Raw genomic sequence first — 24,539 nt, forward strand, 5'->3', positions numbered from 1 at the left:
TGTATGTTGTTGGTTCACCGTCTAATTGGCTAGTCAAGCCTAAGAATCCATACCTATTAGGACGTTAAGATATTCTAGTTGACCTACAGAGAACTAGAGCAATATTACTAGGAATCGTAAGTGGTGTTGCATTATCTTGATGAGGTATCTCACATGAATCTTCAAGCAGTTCCTCATCAAATTAGCTATCCATTGGAACACCCTTTTCCAAGAATATTGCTTTTCTCAAGATAAAGATCTTTTGTCTTGATGGGTCATAGAAATATAATACCCAGTAGCTTTTTTTGGATAACTGACAAACCTGGACAGACTAGACATTGATTCTAGTTTGTCTCCTACTAGCCTCTTGATGTATGTCGAGCTACCATATACTCTCAAGTACTAGTAGAATGCTGGCTTGTCGTGCCATATCTTATATGGCATTTGGAGGCACAGCTTTAGATGGCACCATGTTGAGCAACTTGGCCGCTGTCGCTAGAGCGTATTCCCAAAAAGATAAGGGTAGTTGGCTAAAACTCATTTGGATCGAACCATGTCCAATAAGGACCGATTTCTCTTTTCAGCCACGCCGTTAAGCTGCAGCATTCCAGGAGGAGTCCACTGATAGATAATTCCATTCTCTTTTAGGTAATCCATGAACTCACTACTTAAATATTTCTCCACCTCGGTCTGACATAAGGGTTTTGATCTTACAACTTGTTTGATTGTATACTTCAAGTTTGAATTTCTTAAATCTTCCAAAGGGCTCAAACTTGAACCTCATGAGGTAAACATAACCATACAATGAGTGATCATCAGTAAAGGTTATAAAATACAAGTATCCTCCTTTAGACGTAGTACTTAGAGGTCCACAGACATCTGTGTAGATTAAGTCCAACAGACCAGTGGCAAGCGTACTTTGTCCAACAAAAGGTTTCTTGGTCATTTTCTCTTTTGGACAAGACTCGAAAGTTTATTTTTATCCAAGTCCTCTACCTCTAGACTCCAATTCTGCCAACTTCCTCATCCTTTCTATAGAGATATGACCTAACCTTGCATGCCAAATCTGTGTGTTTTCATGATTATCTAATTTTCATTTGTGTTGGGCAATAATAATTCAATTTAACTGTTGGAGAATATAAAGACTGTTTGTTAATGTATTATTCAGATGAAGGTTATCATCAATCATCAAATAAAAACTATTTTTATTGATCTTGAACGCATGACTATTGTCTAAAACAGGAATGAAAATAATGTTTTTTATTGTGCTCAATATATAATAACAGTTCTTTAATTCTATCCGAATACAATTACTAATAGCTAAGTTGAGTGGCCCCACAATTTCAGCTGCTACGGCCTTGCCATCACCAAGCATTAGAACCATTTTGTCCTTACGTAGCCTTCTGCTTCTTTCCAGCACTAGCAAATCATTGCAGATGTGAGCTCCACAGTTGGTATCCAATACCTAAGAAGCAGAATTAGTTATCATATTTACTTGAATCACCAAGTGCCTTAGTTGGAGAGGAGTTGTCGGCACTCCCTCTTCCAATGCTCCTTTACTTGACAATGAATGCACACATCATTTTTCCTTGATCGCTGTGAACCGCCATTCTACCCTTTCCCTTTTTCCTTTTCCACTAGAGCAACAGGGGTGCTTGGAGCTCTAAAAGTGGCTACGGTGACTTTTCCTTTTCCCTTCTTCCTCTTCCAGCTTCCGCCTTTCTTGCCTTTTGCCTTGGAGGTCAATGTTTCTCCTATCAATTGGCACAAACTTGTGGGTCTTTGCCTCGTATTTGACCAACATATTAATTAACTCATGACTAGACTTCTCAAGTCCATTCGTGTTGTAGTTAATGATAAATGGGTCACAAGAGGGAGGAAGTAATTGGAGGATCACATTGATGTACGTGACATTGTTAAGCCAAGCTTTGAAGTCTTCGAGCTTCTCCGCGAGGGAAATATTTTAACCCCATGTCTTTGCACAGAAAATCCTTCAGTCATCTTTGTCCTGAAAAACTCTTTTGTAGCGGCGTATCTAATATGCCTATCAGGAGTTGCATAAACTTGCTTTATGCGAAGCATTATCGTGGGAACATCTTCCAACCTATCATATTGCTTTGGAAGTCATTGATCATCAAAGCTAATATGATACTGTGGACCTTACAGTTGTTCTCATGCAACCTTTCAAACGTCACACGTTCTTCGGGCAAGGAGCCTTTCAGGAATGTCACCAGGAACAGCTTGTCGAAGACATAGCCTTGATTCTCAAAATTTAGGACAATCTTTAGATTTTGCAGTCAATCGTTGTAGTTTATGCCATTAAATTTATTAGTCTCCATTATCAGGGCTAAGGGGTTCTTAGACATTTTCTACATGATAGAATTAAACAGGAATATGCAGATGATAGTAATATTATTGATAAGCTCAACACATGGTCTTGAAGGGGATCGCATGGTACGACCTGGGAACGTGCTAGCGGAAGCGATAAATAAAACGCATAATAGCAAAAATTAAATACAGAAAATAAATGAGTTCAAGGGGTGTACCCTTAGAGTTCCTGAGCATTCGATGTACAAAAAATAAAACGTACATAGGGCTGATGTTGGATTACCAAAATCGAAAATACTAAAAGGGTGAAAAATGATACCTTGAAATGGTCCTCATTTGAGTCTTCAACATAGGAACCCTCTAATTCTTCCACATCACACTGCACTCGGGATCTGTACGTCCTCTTTCTAGATGAGAATGAGAAAAGAAAATTACACCAAGTGTACAAAGAGAGAAGGTGGTGGCCAAATGGTTTTTGGAGGAAGGAGGAGATTTTTTTTTTTTGTGTAATGATCATCATAATTATTTCCCAAATAACTATATTTCATATATATATATATATATCTTGTTTATATAATTAAGAATGTTTCTAAATATATTCTATTATCTACAAGGTATATTTCTCTTTATTCCAAATAAAAAGATCCCCAAAAATGGCTACAATTGACCTTTCCAAAACTACAATTTGCTAGCCATTTATTTCCTTCCATGGAATTTTCCTTGGCTCAAACTAATTGAGCTTGAACAATTCTTACCCTTATAAAATTACAAGCCAATGAAGTTTTATTAAATCTTTAATAAAATCCAATTTCAACTTCTATTTAATCTAATTAAATACTTATACCAAATTATCCTTATTAAATTATAAGGACAAATAAAAAATATGTTAATGCCATTAATTTATTCTTGGCCTTTTTCCATTCAATGGATCCCTTTTTGTAAGTAATCTAAGTATTTATGAAATTAATTCCAAATTAATTCTATGTTCATTTTCAGTGATTTGTATGTGATTCTTTAGCTTCACCTTTCAGTTAGACTTGGGATATGTCTAACACTATTTTTAATTAGTATTTCTTGATTAACCCTTAATTAAGAAAGCCTGTCACCATAGGTGGTCGTGTAGCATAGCATTTGAGACTAGCTGAATTTCCATATGAGCATCTAGATTTCTGAGCCCATATTGGTACGGTCCTTCAGTCAATGTTCTTTTTAGTAAGGACTCCATTCACAAGATTGAGGGAAGTGGGTTAACCATGACATAAGCCAGGTTTGAAAATCGAGGACAATCCTTCGAAAATCAAGGACAATCCTTCAATTTTTCAGCCAATTTAATTCTTTGCATTCCATTTAATGAAATAAATCTCAAAAAATGAATTGGAAAATGTTTCTAAGATATGCGTTCTAAACGTAGAGTAGAAAGAATAAGTAGATTATTCCAATATTATTTTGTGTTAAGACTTGATCTTTTAGTCATTCAATTCTCCCACTATTTCAACAAAATCCCACCACTCTCGAGTGGAATTTTGGTACATCCCTTCCTAGTGGGCTTGGGATCCACAAGAACAATTTACCATGTCCACTTTTCGATTCACATGGAAAAAGCCTTCTGGAAGGCAAGCAATGCGATTCTCATTCTATGAGATTCCCAAGATATTTTGTCACACCTCTTTACATGATCTCGAGGACTCCAAATGAACCATGCTACCCGGTGTTAAGCCCGACCCATCTACAAATCATACCTCAATTGTCACCCCCCATGACTCGTGAGATAGGGAAACAACAACCGTGTTCCTTTGCTCATAACAATAATGCAGCTTGCCTTCTATTCCAAATGTGCCACGACTCACGAGACCATATTTAGGTCGTGGTGAAAGGGCACCAGAAACTGCGATTGGATCGGCCCGGGAACGCGCATGTGGAAGCGGTTAAAATAAATTGCGTAAAAAACACAAAATCTCAATGAGACCATAATTCCAAGGGGTGTACCCTTGGAGTTGCAGGGAGTTCAATGTAGTTAATAAAATAAATGAGAATACTGAAATTAACAGAGCTATTGGTTGAATGAAAACGAGAGGTACATAAATTTAAATTACGAATAACCTTTCATTTGTTTATTTTGAACCTCGTTGCGTTTAATCCATTCACGCAAGGCTTTAGCGTAGAAACCTTTTAAAGCTACGCCCACACCACATCGGAACTTGAGATTCCTCAACTTAATTTGCTAGAAAAGAATAGACGATAAAAAAACACACCGAGTGTGTACAAGAGGGGGTTAGGCCGAGAGATGGAATTGGAGAGAACGAAATTATTTTCTTGCTTTTTTATCTATTCATTAGTTATTCAAATAAGTAATATACATATATGTACCTTTTATGGATGAAATAAAATATGTTTAGGTTCATTTAACCATCCATAAGTTAATAAGATCCTTTATTCGAAATAAAGAATCACTAACATGACACTTTCCAAAAGTGAATTTGTTACTCAATATTTTCCTTTCCAAATCATTTCGACCAACTTAATTAATGGGCTTGGGCTTATTTTAATTAATTAAAATACAAGGCCCACTCGATCTTAATTAAATCTAATTTAATTAAATCCTACTTAGTTAAGTCCATCATAAAGTTAATCCATTTAAATATATGAACACAATAAGTCTTTATTAAATAATAAGTCCAACTTATTAAAGACTAAGGGCAAGCCTAATTTAAATTAATCCAAAATAATTTATCCTTGGGCTTATCCATCCAATGGATTCCTCTCATATATAAGTATTCCAATTACTTATGAAATTAATTCTCAATTAATTACTCGTCCCTTCTTAGTGATTTATGTGTGACTGTATAGGTTCACCTTTCAGCTAGACTTGAGCTAGTGTTCACCACTATTATTAATTAAATCAAATTTAATCAATAATTCTTGATCAATCCTTGAGCAAGAAAGTCTATCATCATGGTGAGCTTCTAGCAATGGTCCGTGGCACTAGAGACTAGGTGAAAATTCATGTGAACTTCTAGGTCCCGAGTCTATACGAGTACGGTCATTCCATCTACCGTCTCCTGGCCATAGTCTACAACATGGAATTGGGTGTCAGTTCCAATCCTGGACTAGGTATCTATGGTTAATACTCAAGGTCGCGTCACGCCAAATTGCTCAAACGAGGAACCTATTTTTCCTATTCTACCAATGACTGTTGCCACAGGTTTCTAGAGTGTTTACGCATCTCCAAGTGCATAGGAGATGCCTCTGTAATGTTTTGACAGGGGATGGATCCTCTTCTTGGAACTAACCGTCCTCTCTACATAGTTTGAAAGCACAATACAAGGCCTATGATGACCATGTCTGAGATACGACCACCTCTCACACAAATCTATGATACAGTCATCGCATGCAAGTGACTGCCGTGATTTCTCATCTCTGAGGACTGTTCCCGTACTATCAGAGCTAGGAACTCAGTCATGCTGACCAAGCCTCCAAGGCTTCCATATGACGATCCCCGCGAGTCAATCGACCCATTAAGATCACCCTTAACGTCCCACGTCTGCCCTGATGAAACACGGAACTCATCAAATGAATGTGACTCATAATGCAAGTCTCCCTAGGACACTTCAATGCCAATTCTCGAGGTCCTTGATTCGGAATATTTCTAACCAAACCCTAAACAGTTGGTTTCATGACCGCCATCTACTGCACATTTCTAACTATTGCACGGTTGTTCAATATGGTCTGTGGTCTTTGTTTTGATATTTGAAAGAAGTGCAAACACAAATGTAATGAGCAAAACAAAAGAAATGCCAATAGCGAATACTCATTTTATTCATTGAATAATATTATATAAAATTGAGTTATTGCCTGAATTCCAATTAGCTTTCAGGTCACCTATTCTAACAATCTTCCACTTGACCTAAATCCAGTAAACCATCGACATCAAACTCGTCTTATCCAGATGCCGAGCATGGGAAATTTGAGACATTAGCTTAGTACGTCGAGCATGGGAAACTCGTCTTATTCAACTCGGTCTATCCTGACATCACCTCTGCTCACCATCTCTCTAAGCAGATGGTAGTGTTTAAGAATATGTTTGGAACGGTGATGAGATCTCGATTTCTTTGCTTGTGTTATTACCCCGTTATTATCCCAGAAGATAACTACAGGCACAACAATTCTAGGTACCACACCCAACTCTTGGATGTACTTTTTCATCGAAATCGATTCCTCAACTGCTTCCGAAATTACTATGTATTCAGCTTTCATAGTGGAATCTAATGTGGTATCATACTTTGTACTTTTTTCAAGCAACCACACCACCATTCAACTTCAATACAAAACCCGATTGAGACTTGGCATCATCATTGTTCGATTACAAGCTAGCATCGTTGTAGCTTTCCAATATCAATTCTCCACTACCGTAAATTAAGAACACATCTTTAGTGCTTTTCAGGTACTTAAGTATTTTCTTAACTGCGCTCCAGTGCGCTAGGGAGGCGCATGCCTGATATTTGCTCGTCACGCTCAAATCGTACGCGACATCTAGCCTGGTGTACTGGACAACATACTGAATGCTTCCTACGGTTGAAACATAAGGGATGTCTAACATCCTTTTAAGTTCCTCAACAGTTTTGGGAGACTGCTTCTTGGACATCATAATCCCATGCCTCATGGGAAGGAATCTTTGTTTTGAGTTCTGCATCTTGAATCTCTTCAAGATTTTCTCAATATATGAGGATTGGGTTAGTCCTAACGTCCTTCTAAATCTATCCCTATAACTCTTGATGCCAAGAATGTAAGAGGATCACCCAGATCCTTTATGAAAAATTGAGTGGACAACCATGCTTTAATGTTGCCTGACATCTTAACACCATTCCCAATGAGTAACATATCATATACATAAAACACAAGGTATGCAACCGCACTCCCATTGATCTTCTTGAATACACAAGGATCAAATTCATTCTTGATGAAATCATAACCCCGTATGACTTCATCAAAACGTGTGTTCTTGCTTTAGAAAGCTTATTTGAGGCCACAGATGGACATTTGGAGACGACATGCTTTCTGTTCTTCTCATGGGAAGTGAAACCCTCCGGCTGATCAATGTAGATCTCTTCCTCCACGAAACCGTTGAGAAATGTTGTTTTCACGTCCATCTGCCATATTTCATAGTCAGACCTTGTTCCTATGGCAGGCAGAATCCGAATGGATTTGCCCATGTCTACGGGCGAATAGGTTTCCTCAAAATGAACCCCGGGTAGTTTGTATCCTTTTCCACGAGCCCAACCTTGAAGGTTGTAACCTTTCCGTCAGCTCCAAGCTTGTATTTGTAGACCCATTTGCATCCAATAGGTTTAACACCTTTAGGTAAGAGTACGAGGGTTAAAACTTTATTTGAACCTATTGAGTCCATTTGAGATTTCATGGCCTCAAGCCACTTATTTGAATCGATGACCGACATCGCTTCTCAGTACGTCCTTAGATCATTATCTGTACCTATTTGGTGCTCGCAATTCCCTGGTCCACCTACAAGGAATGGAGCACAATGAGTGGGAACTATAGGCTCAAATGATGTTCTTTTATTCTACTGAGGTGTTTGACTTGTTTCCTTAAGTAGTACCAAATTGCATCAACTATCCATAGGAAAACCCTTTTCCAAGAACACTGCGTTCCTTGAGATAAAAACTTTTTGTTTAGATGGATCATAGAAGTAGTATCTTGCAGTTCATTTTAGATATCCGACAAACTTGAACAGATTAGACCTCGAGTCTAGTTTGCCTCCCACTAGCCTCTTGACGTATGCGGGACTACCCCACACTCTCAAGTACTTGTAGGACGTAGGCTTGCCATATCTCATATGGCGTCTGGGGCACTGTCTTAGATGGCACCATGTTAAGTAATTAAGCCACCGTCTCAAGAGCGTGACCCTAGAAAGAAGGGGGCAATTCCGTAAAAGTCATCGTGGATAGAACCATGTCCAACAGGGTTCGATTCCTCCTTTCAGCCACACCATTCAGTTGTGGCATTCCAGTAGGAGTCTATTAAGAGAGAATTCCATTTTTTTTTAAATAATCAATGAACTCACCATTTAAATACTCTCCGTCTCGGCCGATTGAAGGACTTTAATTTTACGATCAGTTTGATAAAACTTATGAAGTACGAGAATCCTCCTCTAGCCGGAGTATTTAATAATCCACAGAGGTCTGTATTGTCAAGCGCACTTTGTCCAACAAAAGGCTTCTTTGTCATTTTTTCTTTTAGATGGGATTCGCAAGTTTGAGTTTACCAACTTTCTCATCCTATCTTTTGAGATATGGCCTAACTTTGCATGCCGAAACTATGCATTTTCATGATTTTCTAATTTTTGTTTATGTTGGGTAGGCATAATCCAATTAGATTCTTGGAGAATATAAAGACCATTTACCAATGTACTAAGCAGATGATATTTATTATCAATCATCAAATAAAACTATTTTTATTTATTGCAAATATATAACCATCATTGTGTAAAACAAGAATAGAAAAATATTCTTGATCATGCTCGGTACATAATAACAGTCTTTTATTCTATCCGAATATGACCACTGATAACTAACTGGAGAGATCCCACGACTTCCGCTGCGACAGCCTTCCCATCTCCTAGCCTTAGAATCATCGCATCCTTCCTTAGCTTTCTGCTTCTTTCCAACACCTGCAAGTTATTACAGATGTGAGCTCCATAGCCGGTATGCATACCCAAAAGCAGAATTAGTTATCATAGTCACTTCAATCACAAATGTACCTAGGTTGGAGAGGAGTTGTGGGCACTCCCTCTTCTAATGCCCCTTTTCTTGGAATGAATGCAGATATCATTTGCCTTCAACCGCTAAGAACCGCCAACCTTACCTTTCCCTTTGCCCATTCTAACGAAAGCAGTAGGAGCGCTCAAAGAACTGGCAGCGGATGCGATCTCTTTCCCTTACCCTTCTTCCTCTTCCAATGTCCGGCTCTCTTACCTCTCGCTTTGGAGGCTGAAATCTTTCCTACCAATTCCATCGGTATAGATTTGTGAGTCGTCACCTTGTATTGGACCAGCATATTAAATAAGTCATGAATAGACTTCTCAAATCCGTTCATGTCGTAGTTAATAATAAACGGGTTGTAGGACGAAGGAAGTGCCTGAAAAATCATGTCAATGTATCTGTCGTTGTCAAGCCTAGCTTTAAGGTTTTTGAGCTTCTCCACTAGGGATAGCATCTTAACCCTATGACTTTGTACAGACAATTCTTCAACCGTCTTGGTCCCTAAGAATGCTTTCGTGGTAGCATATCTAATATGCCAATCAGGAATCACATAAACTTCCCTCATTCGAAGCATTATCGATCGAACATGTTCCAGCCTATCATATTGCTTTTATATGTCATTGGACATCGAAACCAATGTGACACGTTCTTCCAGCGAGGACCCTTCCAGCAAGGTCATTGGGAATGGCTTGTCCAAAACATAGCCCTAGTTCTCAAAATATAGGGCAATCCTCAAATTTCGCAGCTATTCGTTGTAGTTAAAATTAAATAGGGCAATCCTCAAATTTCATGGTTAAAATATTCATAGACATTTTCTACACAATAGAAAATTAAATAGAAATCAACCAATGAGTGTAATATTATGAGTAACTCTCCAACTATTTATACGAGAGCTCATCACTCTTAAGTGGGGTTTAAGGAATAGCCTTTCCTAGTGGGCTTGGAGTCCACAAGTGAATTTGCCATGCCCCGCTTTTAAGATTCACAAGGCAAAAACCTCGTCGGAGGTATCAAGTACCATTCTCATCCCATGAGATCCCCAAGATCTTTTGCCTCACCTCTTCATATGATTTCGAGGAATCCAAGCGAATTATGTGACTCGGTGTTAGGCCAAACCAATCAACCAAATCACATTTCATTCGTCACCCCCCATGACTCGTTAGACAGGAAAATGGTGAAAATGTTCCTTTTTCCACAACTATGGTGCAACTCTCCTCTATCACGAGTGCGCCACAACTCGTGAGACCATACTTCAGCAATGGTAGCTTCGTCATCACATTGCTTTGGATGGAAGAGTTGGCTAGATCAAAACTGTTTTGATCTAAGCCTATTATGGGCCTAATATTCAACTTGGTCCAACCAAGTGAGAGTTATTTTTAGTTTAGACCGAGACCTCATCATATGTAAACATTGCATGCATAAATATAAAGCATTATATAAACGCATCGCATGTAATGAACATAGCATACGCTTATTGGATGATCACGAGCCCAACCTATGTGACCTACTAAGCCCACAGTGAGTCTATGGTCTGTCTAAGGTGGTCCAATGCTATTACAAAGTAATATTACCCATCAACATATAGATGGACCTTTTGATTTCTCCATGAGCCGTCTTCTCCGTGGACCTCCTCCTTCATGGGTCTTATTCTCCATAGGCTTGCTAGAAATAAAAAAGTATCTCCAAATGTCCTATACTACTCTCATTACAATTTGAATAACAAACCCCAATCGGAAGTTGGAGGGAGTATTTAAGAGGGAGATAGCAAGCCTTATTATTCCAAAGCTAAAAACGAGAAGGGGGGACAAAATAAAATCACAAGGCCACATGGGCCCACCCAACAAATATTAAAAGACATACATGCGATATAGGACTCCGTGATCATCCTTTCACATTCGTTCTAACATAGAATAACAATTAATCATGCCACACAAGAAAATGAACATCCCAAAAATATCGCGATATCCGATATCACGACAAACAATTATATGCAGAAAACATAAACTTAAAATTTGCAATTCATATGGATGATTAAGCCTTGTACAACCAATGGACATAATTAAACTAAATTAATTAAATCAATTTAATTCTTAAAAAATTCCAATTTTTTTCAAAATTAAATCATCGACGATAAATATTTTTCAAAAAATATGCAGAAATTAGAAAATTCAATTTTCTGCAAAAACGGTGAAAATCGGTCTAGCAGTCAATCGTCAGCAGCAGCAGCGCAACGGCCACAACTGCCCTCGCGCGCGCTCGGTTGCGCCCATGCTGTGTATTGCAGATCAGTACTGCGTGCTACAGTACCAATTTTTTTTTATTTTCACACATTCAACTAAAATTAAAATAAGCATTTTATCAGAAAATTCAATTTTCATAAAATACTTAAATCATCCAAATCACAAAAACTAAATGAATTACTTTTCTCATATAATTATCAAGGAATATGTAAAAAAATATATCATGCTTGAAAAGAAATAAAGAACACATTTTCATGCTTATTCACACAATACCATAGCCCCTACATGGTAACTGGGCTCTGATACAACTTGGAAGGGCACCGGAAAGTGTGAGTGGATCAGCCTGGCAACGCGCAAGTGGAAGCGATTAAAATAAATTGCTTATATAAAATGAAATAGCAAGGAAACCATAAAATCATGGGGTGTACCCTTAGAGTTTCCGGGCGTTCAATGTGGTTAATAAAATAAACAAAAATAATAAAATTAACAAGGCAGTTAGTTAAATGAAAAACGAGAGGTACATAAATATAAATCAAGAGTCACCTTTGATTTGATTTATTTCGAACCTCATTCGTTTGATCCGTTCACGCAAGGCTTTAATGTAGAAACTCTCTAAAGGTATGTCCACAGCACACCAGAACTTGGGATTCCACAACTCTATTTGCTAGAAAAAAATTGAGGAGCAAAACCACACCAAGTATGCACAAGAGGGGGTTCGGCCGAGAGGTGGAACTGGAGAGAAGGAATTTATTTTCTTGCTTTGTATTCATAGTTATTCTAAATAACTAGTATACATATATATACCTTGTACGGATGCATTACAGTATATCTAGGTTCATTTAACCATCTACTAGGTAATAAGATACTTTATTCCAAATAAAGGATTAGTAAGATGACATTTTTCAAATGTGAATTTGTTAGTCAATAATTTCCTATTCTAATCATTTCCACCAACTTAATTAATGGGCTTGGCCGATTTTAATTAATTAAAATACAAGGTCCAATCAATCTTAATTAAATCTAATTTAATTAAAGTCCACTTAATTAAGTCCATCATATATTTACTCAAATTAAATATAGGGAAAAAGATTAATTTTGTCCAATAAGTTTTCCCGCGTTCAATTTTAGTCCATTATGTTTATGCATTTTCAATTAGTCCAGTAACTTGTAGAGTCGCTTAAATTAGGACCACAGACGGGTTTTTGGATAATTTTAGGATAATTTTATCTTTGTGCAAATTTAAAAGAGCTGTTTTAGTCCATTTAGAGTAAAATTCTAATTATTCATCCATACTCGACAAAATGGTATCAGAGCCTAGGTTTACTGAAGAAATATATGAGTATATTATATTTATGTATTATTTATTCACTAATGGAGGAGACTCTTTAAGAGAAGATGGAATCGAACGAAAGTTCGAGTTACTCTGAAAATAGGGAATATTTTCAAATTCTAGAAATACAAAGAAGAGAATTTCTCATGGAAATTCTTGACTAGTGTTACAACCGGCCCAAGAGGATTGATCCAAAAATTCTCATGCCAGAAGAAGAACAAGAGTGGTTGAAAAATTTTAGGTTCGACAAGTACTACCAGGAAATGCAGTGAGGCGTCTATAGTCCACTGAAGTTCATGATAGAATCCGAGCCAGGAGAAACGAAACGGGTAAATTCCTACATAATTTCAGCCGGATACACCAAAGATCTCTCAAGATATGAGGGAGATCCAAAAGACGGTTCAAGACTATGGACATCGGTTAATCCATATACTTATGAAAATAGAATCATTGAGTCAAAAGGTGGACGAGGTCCTTAAGATCCTTCTCAATCTACACAAGGGCCTTAGAGATTTGAGGGCAGAAATTATAGATCTGATGAGAAATCAAAGGGAGAACCCTGAGACATCCAAATCCAGACAGGAGTGAATCAGGGACGCCGTTGGAACAGTACCTCTTCTACACCAGATGGGAAAAGCCACGGAGATTTCAGAGCCAAAGTCTAGAGAAGATCTGATTATCGCATTTATCAGATCTATAAAATAATGGAGGTAATAAGAGCAGATCTATTAGATCTACAAGAATTGGCAGAATCCTTTTTCTAACTTGGGATTGTGGATTTAGTCAATATCCAAAGCAATGAAATCACTTCAGCACACCACAGCAGGAGGGAAGTACCTGTTCTAATGATCCTCCACAGGATCAACCGATGAGAGGAAGTGCGGATTTCCACACTAATGCCACTCCGACGTTTGTGGGAACAAGGCTAAATGAAAATGCAGGAAGAAATCCAAAAAGAGTGCCTGAATAAATACCTTGCCCTTACATCCATCTGGCGCTTCACTGAACCTGAATATTATCGATTTTCGAAATACCGAGATATTGATAAACGAATGGGTTGCATCCATCAAGATAGCAACAACTACCTTAGAGCTCAACAAGGAAAACTTCATAAAGCTTGTTGAGTTGAGCTTGGAGGGATCTGCGAAAATCGGATGGGATAATATCCCAGAAGATACCAAAGCCAGTATCTTTGCCGGAGATTCGAAAGGTGCGATAGCAAACCGGCTAGGAAGGCTTATTAAGATACACTTCATCAGAGATGGATACTTCGAAGGAAGTGGAGCAGAAAAGGCTAGAGAATATGCACAGGCTCTCTTCAGCCTTGAATTAACAAGTATTTGCGCAGTAGATGAATATATCTATTTGTTCCGCAAGTATTTTGTCCAAAGTGGAGTAGCAACAGAGGTAGCAGCTCCAATGTTCCTCGCAAAAATATGCAGTCCATGGAGGGAAATGTTGATTCAGTCATAGAAAGTACCTGAAAGACAGCTAGATTCAGTGGCGCAAAGAATGTCTTTCCTTAAAGACAAACTGAAGGATTGGTGTTATCAAGCATCCATCCAGAAGAACATGAAAAGACTAAGAGGTAAAATCAAACGAACTCCTCTTTGTTGAGATAACAATGATTTTCCAACTGTTACAGGAGAATCAAGCGAGCCAAGGAAAATGAGGAAGCAAAGTAGTAACTCCTACCGCAGGAGTTCTAGGAGAACTTTTTCCTGACGGAGATCATGGTGGTCCAAGTCCAAAGCCAGAAAATATAAATCTGGACAACGAACAAGACCAACAAGGGTTTCATTCCAAGGATCTAGACGAACATATGCAAGATCCACCAGAAGAACCCCTACAAGAAGAACATTCAGACGAGCACATAACCGAGCCAATGAAGGTTTCAAAGACTGTAATTGCTGGACCTACGGAGCAAAAGGACATATATCCCTCGATTGCCAGCAGAAATTTGGTGAATTGCGAAAATTTGAAGCCACGGATAATATTCTAGATGCAGTTTACTATGGCGATTTGGTACCCATCTACCGATTCGAAGAACATCCTTCAGACGAGAACGTCTATGAGGAGGAAATACAGATTGATTCGGATGCATCTTCAAACGAGTCAGAATAATTACAACGAGAGAGATAGGCTTTAAACTTTCAAAAGCCTATGAGGATTCTTTTCCAGAATAACGGTGTCAAACAAAACCATGGAAAGAATCATGCGACAAGATTCCAATCTCAATCCATATGATGGATTTAGGATTGGAGGAATTGGGAAAGTCTTGAGCCAGATAGGACTGAACCAAATGAAGCATCACATAATCTTCAAAGTAAGTTAATGTGAGTTATATATACATATGGAACTTACTTGTAATGTGATGGAGATGCAATCAATTCCTAAAGAAGAAATTCTTGAAGAATTAAATAAGCTTAAAGAAGACGTAGATGTTACTATGAACTGGATCCACATAGAAACTATTGAAGTATTAATAAAAGCAACTTTTAGGGAAGGAATTGATTCAGAAACATTTATCGAAACTGCATAGAAGAATCAATAACTTAAGAGATGGTTGTCTTGGAACAATAATACGAAATCTGTATGCAGGAAAATTGATGTTTGACATTCATCCTAGGATTGCATACAACCTAGCAGACCAAGATTTTAGTAGACTTTTAACCCTTCATTAAGATTTTAAGAGAAAAGATCTAATGAAAGAAGGTAACAGACCATATTCTATAAACTTACAGAATAGCTTATGCCCTTTCCGTTACGCATCATTCATATTTGTTTCTTAGGAAGGAGTATATTGAGATTCCTAGAATTTTCAAAGAATTCGTCAAGGTAATGACACAAGATCCTATTAGGATACCCAATATAAGACAGAGTATTTTGCAGCTTATATTGATTCAAGATCAGAAATTTGCACGGAAAAACCTGGAGTTTTCCCTAAAGAAGCAAGGAAAACCTTACCCGTTATAGCAGGAAGAGATGTTTCACAAAAAAAATCCTAATACTCAATAAGGGAATACGAGAAGGCAAGATCATGATCGGAGGAGCATTAGGATCGCCCGAGTTTAGGGTAAAAACACATTCTATTTACTTTCATGATACATGTGCTGATATCTTGCTAGGTAACAATTTCATTCAAACATTTGGAAGATATATGCAAGATAACTAGAGGAATCTGTTAATCTTTACCACTAACTATGGTAGTGAGATACAGGTGTTGCGAAGAGAAAAGGCATTTAACAGGATAATGCCAATAAATTTTTGCAACAAACGTGGTGATTTTGATGTCAGATTAACTCATCCAAAAAAGCAGGATAACAGGAAATTTGGTAAGGTCCTTTTGACTTTCAGGCAACAGGGACTCATAGACAGCGATGGCTTCTATAAGGAATCCGAGGAGGAGATTGTGAACCTTAAAGAAGCACTAATGAAAATGAAATCGCTAGATATTAGCGAGGAAAGCAGGATTTCTCTTGAGAATGTCAAGAGGCTTATCCAGAGGAACTTTAGTGAAAACCCTCTGGTATGGTGGAATAGGAACAAGATCAAAGCTACTCTAAAGCTCGAGGAAGAGTGCAAGTATGAGTACGTTCGATACAAGCAAAGAGCATATCGGTCTTGGACTCATCGAACTTGGAGTCTCTACCTACAGTAGCCCTGGTTTTTTGGTAAGGAACCATGGCGAGATTAAGAGAGGTAAACCCAGGTTGGTAATTAACTACCAAGGCATTAATTAGATATTAGAGTTTGATGGTTATTACATTCCTAGTAGAGAACACTTAGTCGATTGCATTAAAGGGCAAAAGTATTTTCTAAATTCGATTGTAAATCTGGGCTTTATTAGATTAAGATGGAGAATGAATCAAACAAATTGACTACATTCTCCACACCACAAGGACAGTATATCTAGATTGTGCTTCCAATGGGTTTAGCTAATGCACCCTAGATATTTCCAAGAAAAATGGATAATCTTTTTAATGATTATTTCGAATTCATGTTTGTCTATATTGATGACATATTGATTGCATCTAAAAATGTGAAAGAACATATTAAACATCTTGAAATGTTTTCTGATGCATGCCACCAAGAAGGTTTAGTACTTTCTGAAAAGAAAGCTACTATTATTGTTAATAAAATTGAATTTCTAGGAGATTTTATTGACAAGACACGAATTAACTTTCAGGACCATATTGTGGAGAAAATCCACAATTTTCCAAATGTACTCAAGGACAAGAGGCACTTACTGAGCTTCTTGGGAGTTGTTAATTTTGCAGGTATCTTCATTAAGATCTTGCAAGATACAAGAAGGATTTCCGACCACTTCTGAAAGAATGGAAAATTCAAAGTGGAAATGGGAAGAAAGCCACACAAAAAGGGTTCGTGAGCTGAAATAGGTTTGCAGTAACCTACCAAAGCTTGCTATACTGCAGGACGAGAATGAATTGTTAGTCTATACAAACGCCAATGATTACAGATGGGCAGCAGTGCTCATGAAGAAGACAACTACAGGGAAAGAACCTTGTAGATATACAGGAGGGTTGTTCTCAGAATAACAAGCCAAAATTTGGCACATCAACGAGAAATAATTCTTTGCAGTTTGGAAGGCTTTTAAAAAATGGGCTTTATTTTTACTTGCCAAAGGATTTACTTTAAAAGTTGATAATACTAATGTCAAAGCTTTCTTAAAGAATAAATTAGAATAAAAAATAGAGAAAGCTCGTATTATCAGATGACAAATTGAATGCCAATATCATTGTATTAATATTGTAGTTATAAAATCTCATGAAAACGTTCTTGCAGATTTCCTGACGACAGATGGAGGCATCTGAAGCAAACTTCATCATGTTGAGACTCAGGCACCTTTAGGAAAACCTCGAGTAGCTTGACAGAAAGTTAGGACAGCTAGCGGTTAATGCCCAAGTTGTCGGACAAATCCAAAGAGCTGATCGAGACACTGTCCAAGTCGCAATAAGGAGTTCCTTATTAGCATCCACCTCGCTACGGAACAACCTATGAGAACATATTTGGAAGGCGTCACCTTCGGGGATGACTCATGAGTTGAGGGAGCATGACCCAAAACATGCCTTTAGAGTACAAAGCTCTAGACCTGTAGCATCGGATTCGAGTGCATACGTGTATGGTCCTTCCATCTACCGTCTCTCGGCCTTAGTCTTGGACATGAAATTGGGTGTCAGTTCCCATCCTGGACTATGCGTCTATGCTTAATACTTTAGATCGCATTACGCCAAATTGCTCGATCTAGGAACCTCTTTTTTCTATCCGACCAATTACTGTGGCCACAGGTTTATAGAGCGTTAACGTATCTCCAAGTGCATAGGAGATGCCTCTGTGACATTTAGACAGGGGACGGATCCTCATTTTGGAACTCACCATCCTCGCAACATAGTTCGAATGCACTAAACAAGGTTTATGATGACCATGTCTGAGACACAATCACCTCTCACACAAATCTAAGATACAATCATCGCATACCCTTGAGTGCCGTATTTCTTCAAGTCTGTGGACTGACTCCCATACTATCAGAGCCGAGGACTCAAGTCATACCAACCAAGCCTCAAAGGCTTCCATATGAAGATCCCCGTGAGTTAGTTCAGTCGATTTAACTCCTAGTCAATCGACCCATTAAAATCGCATAAACGTCCCACGTTTATCGCAAATGAAACATGACACTCCTCAATTTGGAACATTTTAGATCCAACCCTAAATAGTTAGTTTCATGACCACTTTCCAATGCTCAGTCCAACTGTTGCACGGTTGTTCAAGGTGGTCTGTGGGTTTTGTTGTGATGTTTGAAAGAAAGGCAAGTATAAATGTAATGAGCACAACAATGAAATGCCAATAGCGAAAACTGATTTTATTCACTGAATAATAACACAATATCGAGTTATTGTCAGAATAGATTACAAGAATGCCAATCCAATTAGCTTTCAGGTTACCTATTCTAACAAGTGGTAGCTTCCTTATGATATTATTATGGATGGAAGGCCTGGACAGATTGTAATGCCATTTCGATCCAAGTCCATTATGAGCTTAATATTTAATTAGTATCGTGCTCAACCCATCAACCAAATCACACCTCAACTTTCGCCTCCCACGACTCGTGTGACCAAAAACCGGTGAGCGTGTTCCTTTGTTCACAATAATGATGGAGCTTGCATCTAATCATAATGTGCTACGACTCGCGAGACCACACTTGGCTAGTGGTAGTTTTCTCACCACGTTATTGTGGATGAAAACCTTGCACATGTCAAACCATTTTGATCCAAGTCCATTTTGGGTCCCAACACTTTAATGGTCCGACCAAGTGAGAGTTAAATTTTTAGTGTTTCACTGAGACCAAATCACATTAAAGTTTGCATACACAAATATCAAATATTTGAACGAATTTAAATAAAAACATTAAACACATCACATGCAACAAAATTCAGTATACCCCTGTTGGATGATCACGAGCCCAACCTGTGCGACCCACTAAGACCGTAGTGAGTCTAAGGTATATTTAAGGTGGCCGTAAGCTATTAAAAATGTAATTTACTCATTAACATATAGATGGGCCTTGTAAGTCCTCCATTGGGCTCCTTCTCCGTCGGCCTCCTCCTTCGTGAACCTTCTTCTCCATGGATTTGCTTCTATAAAACTAAAAATTCTCACCAAAAATATATTCTAGTCTCATTACAATTTAAAAAGAAATCCTGATCAATTGTACAGGGGAGTACACATAGGGGAGGAAAGCAAGTCTTATTTCCAAGGCAAAAACAAGAGAGGGAGGAAGATAATAAAAAGGCACATGGGCCCACCAAACATAAACAAAATAAATAAATACACTCAAACGGTTAAGAGCTCCATGATCATCCATTTTTATCCAACTAGCAAAATAATCCAATTAAACGCGCTTGACATAAAATAATACATTCCAAGCATAAGAAAAAGGCTAAATATCACTTTTGGTCCCACTAGATAGGGCCCTTCTCACTTGCAATCCCACCCTATACGTGTTCAACACCTTCAGTCCCAAAATTCTAGTTTTTTAACAGAAATGGTCCTATTCCGTTAACAACTAACAAAAACGGCACGTGACCCGTTAGTCAACTGGGTCAAAATATCACTTTTGGTCCCACTAGATCGGGTCCTTCTCATTTGTAGTCCCACGCTTTACGTGTTCAACACCTTAAATCCAAAAATCCTATTTTTTTAATAGAAATAGTCCTGTTCCGTTAACAACTAACGAAAATGGCATGTGAGTTGTCACGTGACGTTAGTCAACTGGCAGCTGGCGAAAAAGACAAAGACCAGGCTTGTGTTCAGTTTTTGGAGGGGAAAAACGCGCTAAAAAGATATTTTTTTGCTATTTATATATGTAAATAACCCACAAACACCACACAACATTTTCATCACTTATTCTTGAGAGAAATAGGCCAAAAGATGGCACAAACATCTCAAAATACTTCAAATATTGAATGCTATTGTAATAGTGAATTATGTGTAAAAGGATGTTCTTATATATTACTAGATGACCTTTTAGTAATGGTGAGTTATGTGTAAAAGGACTAATGGATATGCCTTTTTTGCAAGTAATTATATTTTATGTTGTGTTTAAAAGTGTTAGCATAAATCTTGAATGCAATAAAAACGGAAACTAAAATTGCACAAAAACACTAAATTGCAAAAAAAACAGAAAATATACTTAAATCCACTGATTTTGATCATTATTGAAATGTGCTGTAAAGTGCAACTTTGCATTCTTAAAATCTGCCAAATATTACCACTTTACAAACCCAAAATGTGCTAAAACATCCCCCAAAAGTCTTATAATACTTTGCAATATTTTGTTCCTTAAAACATCACACAATATTGGAAGTATTTTGAGATGTTTGTGACATCTTTTAGCCTATTGCTGTCAAGATTAAGTGATGAAAAAAAGATAAAAATGTTGTTTGGTTTTTGCGGGTTATTTACATATATAATAGAGAAAAAATATTTTTTTGGCGCCTTTTTTTCACTCCAAAAACTAACTACAAGCATGGTCTTCTGTTTTTTTCGCTAGCTGCCAATTGAGTCACGTGCCATTTCCATTAGTTGTTAGAACAGGACCATTTCTATTAAAGAATAGAGTTTTGGGACTAAAGGTGTTGAACACTTAAAGCGTGGGACTACAAGTGATAAGGGCCCTATCTAGTGGGACCAAAAGAGATATTTTGCCCTAGTTGACTAAGTCACGTGCCGTTTCCGTTAGTGTTAACGGAATAGGACCATTTCTGTTAAAAAAAATAGGATTTTGGGACTAAATATGTTGAACACGTAAGAAGGGTGCTATCTAGTGGGACCAAAAGTGATATTTTGCCTAAGAAAAATCGTGATATCCAACATTACAAAAAATAATTATATGCAGAAAACACAAGTTTAAAATTGCAATCCAAAGGATGATAAAAATATGTGCATCCAATGCTAAAAAATAAACCATATTAAGAAAGAAATTTAATTTTATCCTGCCTATGCGAACGGGGTGTTGTGCAGCGCCGGCCTAGAGTTGCTGCTACAGTGCTTAAATTATTTTTTTGATTCCACGCATTAAACTATAAAAATAAAAACCAAGTATTTACAGAAAATTCAAATTTTCTTAAATACTAAATTCGTCCAATTAATCACAAAATTAAACAAGTTAATTTCTACACATAATTATCAATAAAATGATGAATAAAACATGCTTTAAAAATATTAAAACACGTTGACATGTTTATTTGACATAAAATCATTGAACGTTCACAAGAGATTCCAACATAGGAATCCTCTAAAGATGATCCATATCACACCAAAAAATAGACGTTGATTCCTTTGTTAGCAGGAATCAGGATCAAAAAAGTCACCCAAGGTGAGATGAAGGGGGCAGTCGAATTATGATGGAGAAGGAGAGAAAAGTTTTGTATTGTATTGTGTAATGAATTATTACCCAAATAATCATACACAAAATATTTTATATACCTTGAATAAATAAACAAGAATGTGTCTAGATACATTCTATTATATATAAGGTAACTCTTCAATCCGTTCCAAATAGAGAAGAGCTAATTATGACCAAACTAACACTTTCCAAAATGTAGTTCTTTGGTCAACTTTTCCTCCATCAATTTTGCTAGTGGGCCTTAATCATTGGGCCGATTTTATGTAAAGTAAATTCAAGCCCAATGAATTTTAATTAATTCTAATTTAAAAAAATTCATTTAATTCATCCCACTAGGTATTTAATCCAATTAAATATTCAAGATTAAATTGTCTCTTATTAATTAATGGAATCCAATTCATTAAATTAATAAAGACAAGCACAATTTCAATTAATGTAATTAGTTTAAACTTGGGCTATCCATCCAACGTACCCTCATGTGTGAGTAATCGAATTACTTACATCTTATGGAATTAATTCTAAATTAGTTCCTTCTTCTTTCTTGGTTATTCTTTCCAGAAAGTCAGTTACCATGGATGGTCGTCTAGCAACGGTCCATGGCAATAGAGACTAGATGAATTTTCGTGCGAACAATTATGTACCCAAGTCCGTACGGGTACGGTCCTTTCATCTATCATCTCCTAGGCTTAGTTGCGGGCATGGAATTAGGTGTCTGTTCCCATCTTGGACTAGGCATCTATGCTTAATACTTGAGATTGCATTACGCCAAGTTTCTTGACATAGGAACCTCCTTTTCCTATTCGATCAACGATTGTGGCTAGAGATTCATAAGATATGAATGCATCTTCTAGTGAATAGGAGATACCTCTATCACATACTGATAGGGGATGGATCCTCTTCTTGAAACTCACATACTTCGATTACACTTGCTAAAGCTTATGATGATCACGTTTGTGACACAATCACCTCTTGCACAGATCCAAGATACAGTCATCGTATGTACGTGACTACCGTGATTCCTCAAGTTTAAGGACTACTCCCTTACTATCCGAGCCAACGACTCAAGTATACTGACCAAGCCTCTAAGGCTTCCATATGACGATCCCCACGAGTCAGTTAAGTCAGTTCAGTCAGTTGATTGCCTTGTCAACTAATCCATTGAAATTGCATAGACGTCCAACGTCTGTCATTGATGAAACACAGCACTCATTAAATGAATGCAATACTAAGTGCAAGTCTCTGTAGGACTCTCGATGCCTAGTCTTGAGGTCCTTGACTTGGAACGTTTCAGACCAACCCTCAAAAGTAAGTTTTATAGCCGCCATCCAATGCGTAACCTAACTACATTGGTTATTGAGTGGTCTGTGGGCATCTGTTGTGACGTCAAAGTAGTGGTTGACGTAGTATGACACGGATAACAGACACATGTGCTAAAGTCGAATACTTACCATATTCGCCCGAACAATAATGATTAAATAAAGATTGCTAGAATGGTCTCAAAACCGCAAATCAAATTGGCTTTTGGTCACCTTTTCCAACAGTTTAATTACTAATAAACTGATTAAAAATTTAAGTATGGTTGCATCCACTACAAGTGAATACATTTTAGTATAATTAATTTATGGCCTTTGAGTAAATCCTTAGTCTACAAGTCTTGGCTTGTACCTTACAACTTCATTTCATTCATTTCTCTTTCGTACAACCAACCACTTATAGCCAACTGGCTTGAACATCTTGTGGTGCTGGAGTAATATGTCAACATACTTCTCGCTTATTTTTAATTTTTTCAGTTATTTAAGTGTTAACATTCCTCTATAGTTTGAGGATCATTTTCATTTTTATCCATGATTTCGATAGCTACAAAATAGGCAAAATTCTCATTCGTTTCAATTTCTATTCGAAGGTAAATTTCATTTTTGGTCCAATAAGTGGACTCGTTTTCAATTTTGGTCCATAAGGTTCTCAAACTTTCAATCCTTCCACAGTGACAAAGAACTTCTCCATTTGCATCCGTGTTTTTTACTTTTTTTCCTACTAAATGGAAGAGATAAGAAAACAAATTAGCTATTTGTATACGGTAGAAGAAGAAATAATCCTTTCCCACCAAATTTTCATTTATCAGTACATTTTTCCTCCAAATTTGTACCGACCTAACAAAAAAATAATCTGACATTAGCAACTTAATGATTGCCCCTATTGTGCCCTGACATTGGAAAAGAAATGCACATATTGGATGGAATGTGTAAATCATCTATAGTATGGGACCAAAATTAAAAATAGGTCCATTTATGCGGCCAAAAAATGCAATTTACCCTCTTTTTGCTAACAACCTAAACTGTGTAAGCATAATTAATAGACATCTCGTAATTGACCTCGAGATCTTGGTCGTTACATTTAGATAAATCATTACTGGTGGTCACATTAGCATTGTGATTAATAGAGACGGCATGCTCCTTTCTCTTTCAAGGATTTGCTTCTTTAGAGCCAAGTGTTCTAACACGCTTTGTGATTTACTCGAATATTATGTGTAACCTTGTTCCTTCAGGTAATAATATAGTCGTTCTTCCAGAGCGCTCAATAAAATTACTAACTCTTGAAATAGTATTCACAATTTGTCTTGTCATTAACAAGTTTGATAAAAAACTCTTGTGTCTTAGAATGGTATGTGTAGTGGCACTATCAAGAAAACAATGCTCCTTGCCACTGAGAATTGTAATGGGGTACAATATGAGAAAATTGTAACAAATGGAAAGAAATTGGAAAGGCCCTAACTAGTATCTTAAGCCAGCCTGTAAAACCAAAAATCTTGTGGATCCCATCTCTTGTGCTATTATCGGATCCTAGTTCTTGTGCTCCGCCAACCACCTTTATGGGTGGGATTTTGCCAGAGCACATCATCACACCATAGAAAAGGCAGGATTTGGCACGGTCAGGACAACCCCTTCCATCTTGGAACGGTCTTT

This window comes from Sesamum indicum, linkage group LG3, assembly GCF_026168435.1.
Source record: "Sesamum indicum cultivar Baizhima isolate 11 linkage group LG3, ASM2616843v1, whole genome shotgun sequence".
NCBI classification, from domain to species: domain Eukaryota; kingdom Viridiplantae; phylum Streptophyta; class Magnoliopsida; order Lamiales; family Pedaliaceae; genus Sesamum; species Sesamum indicum.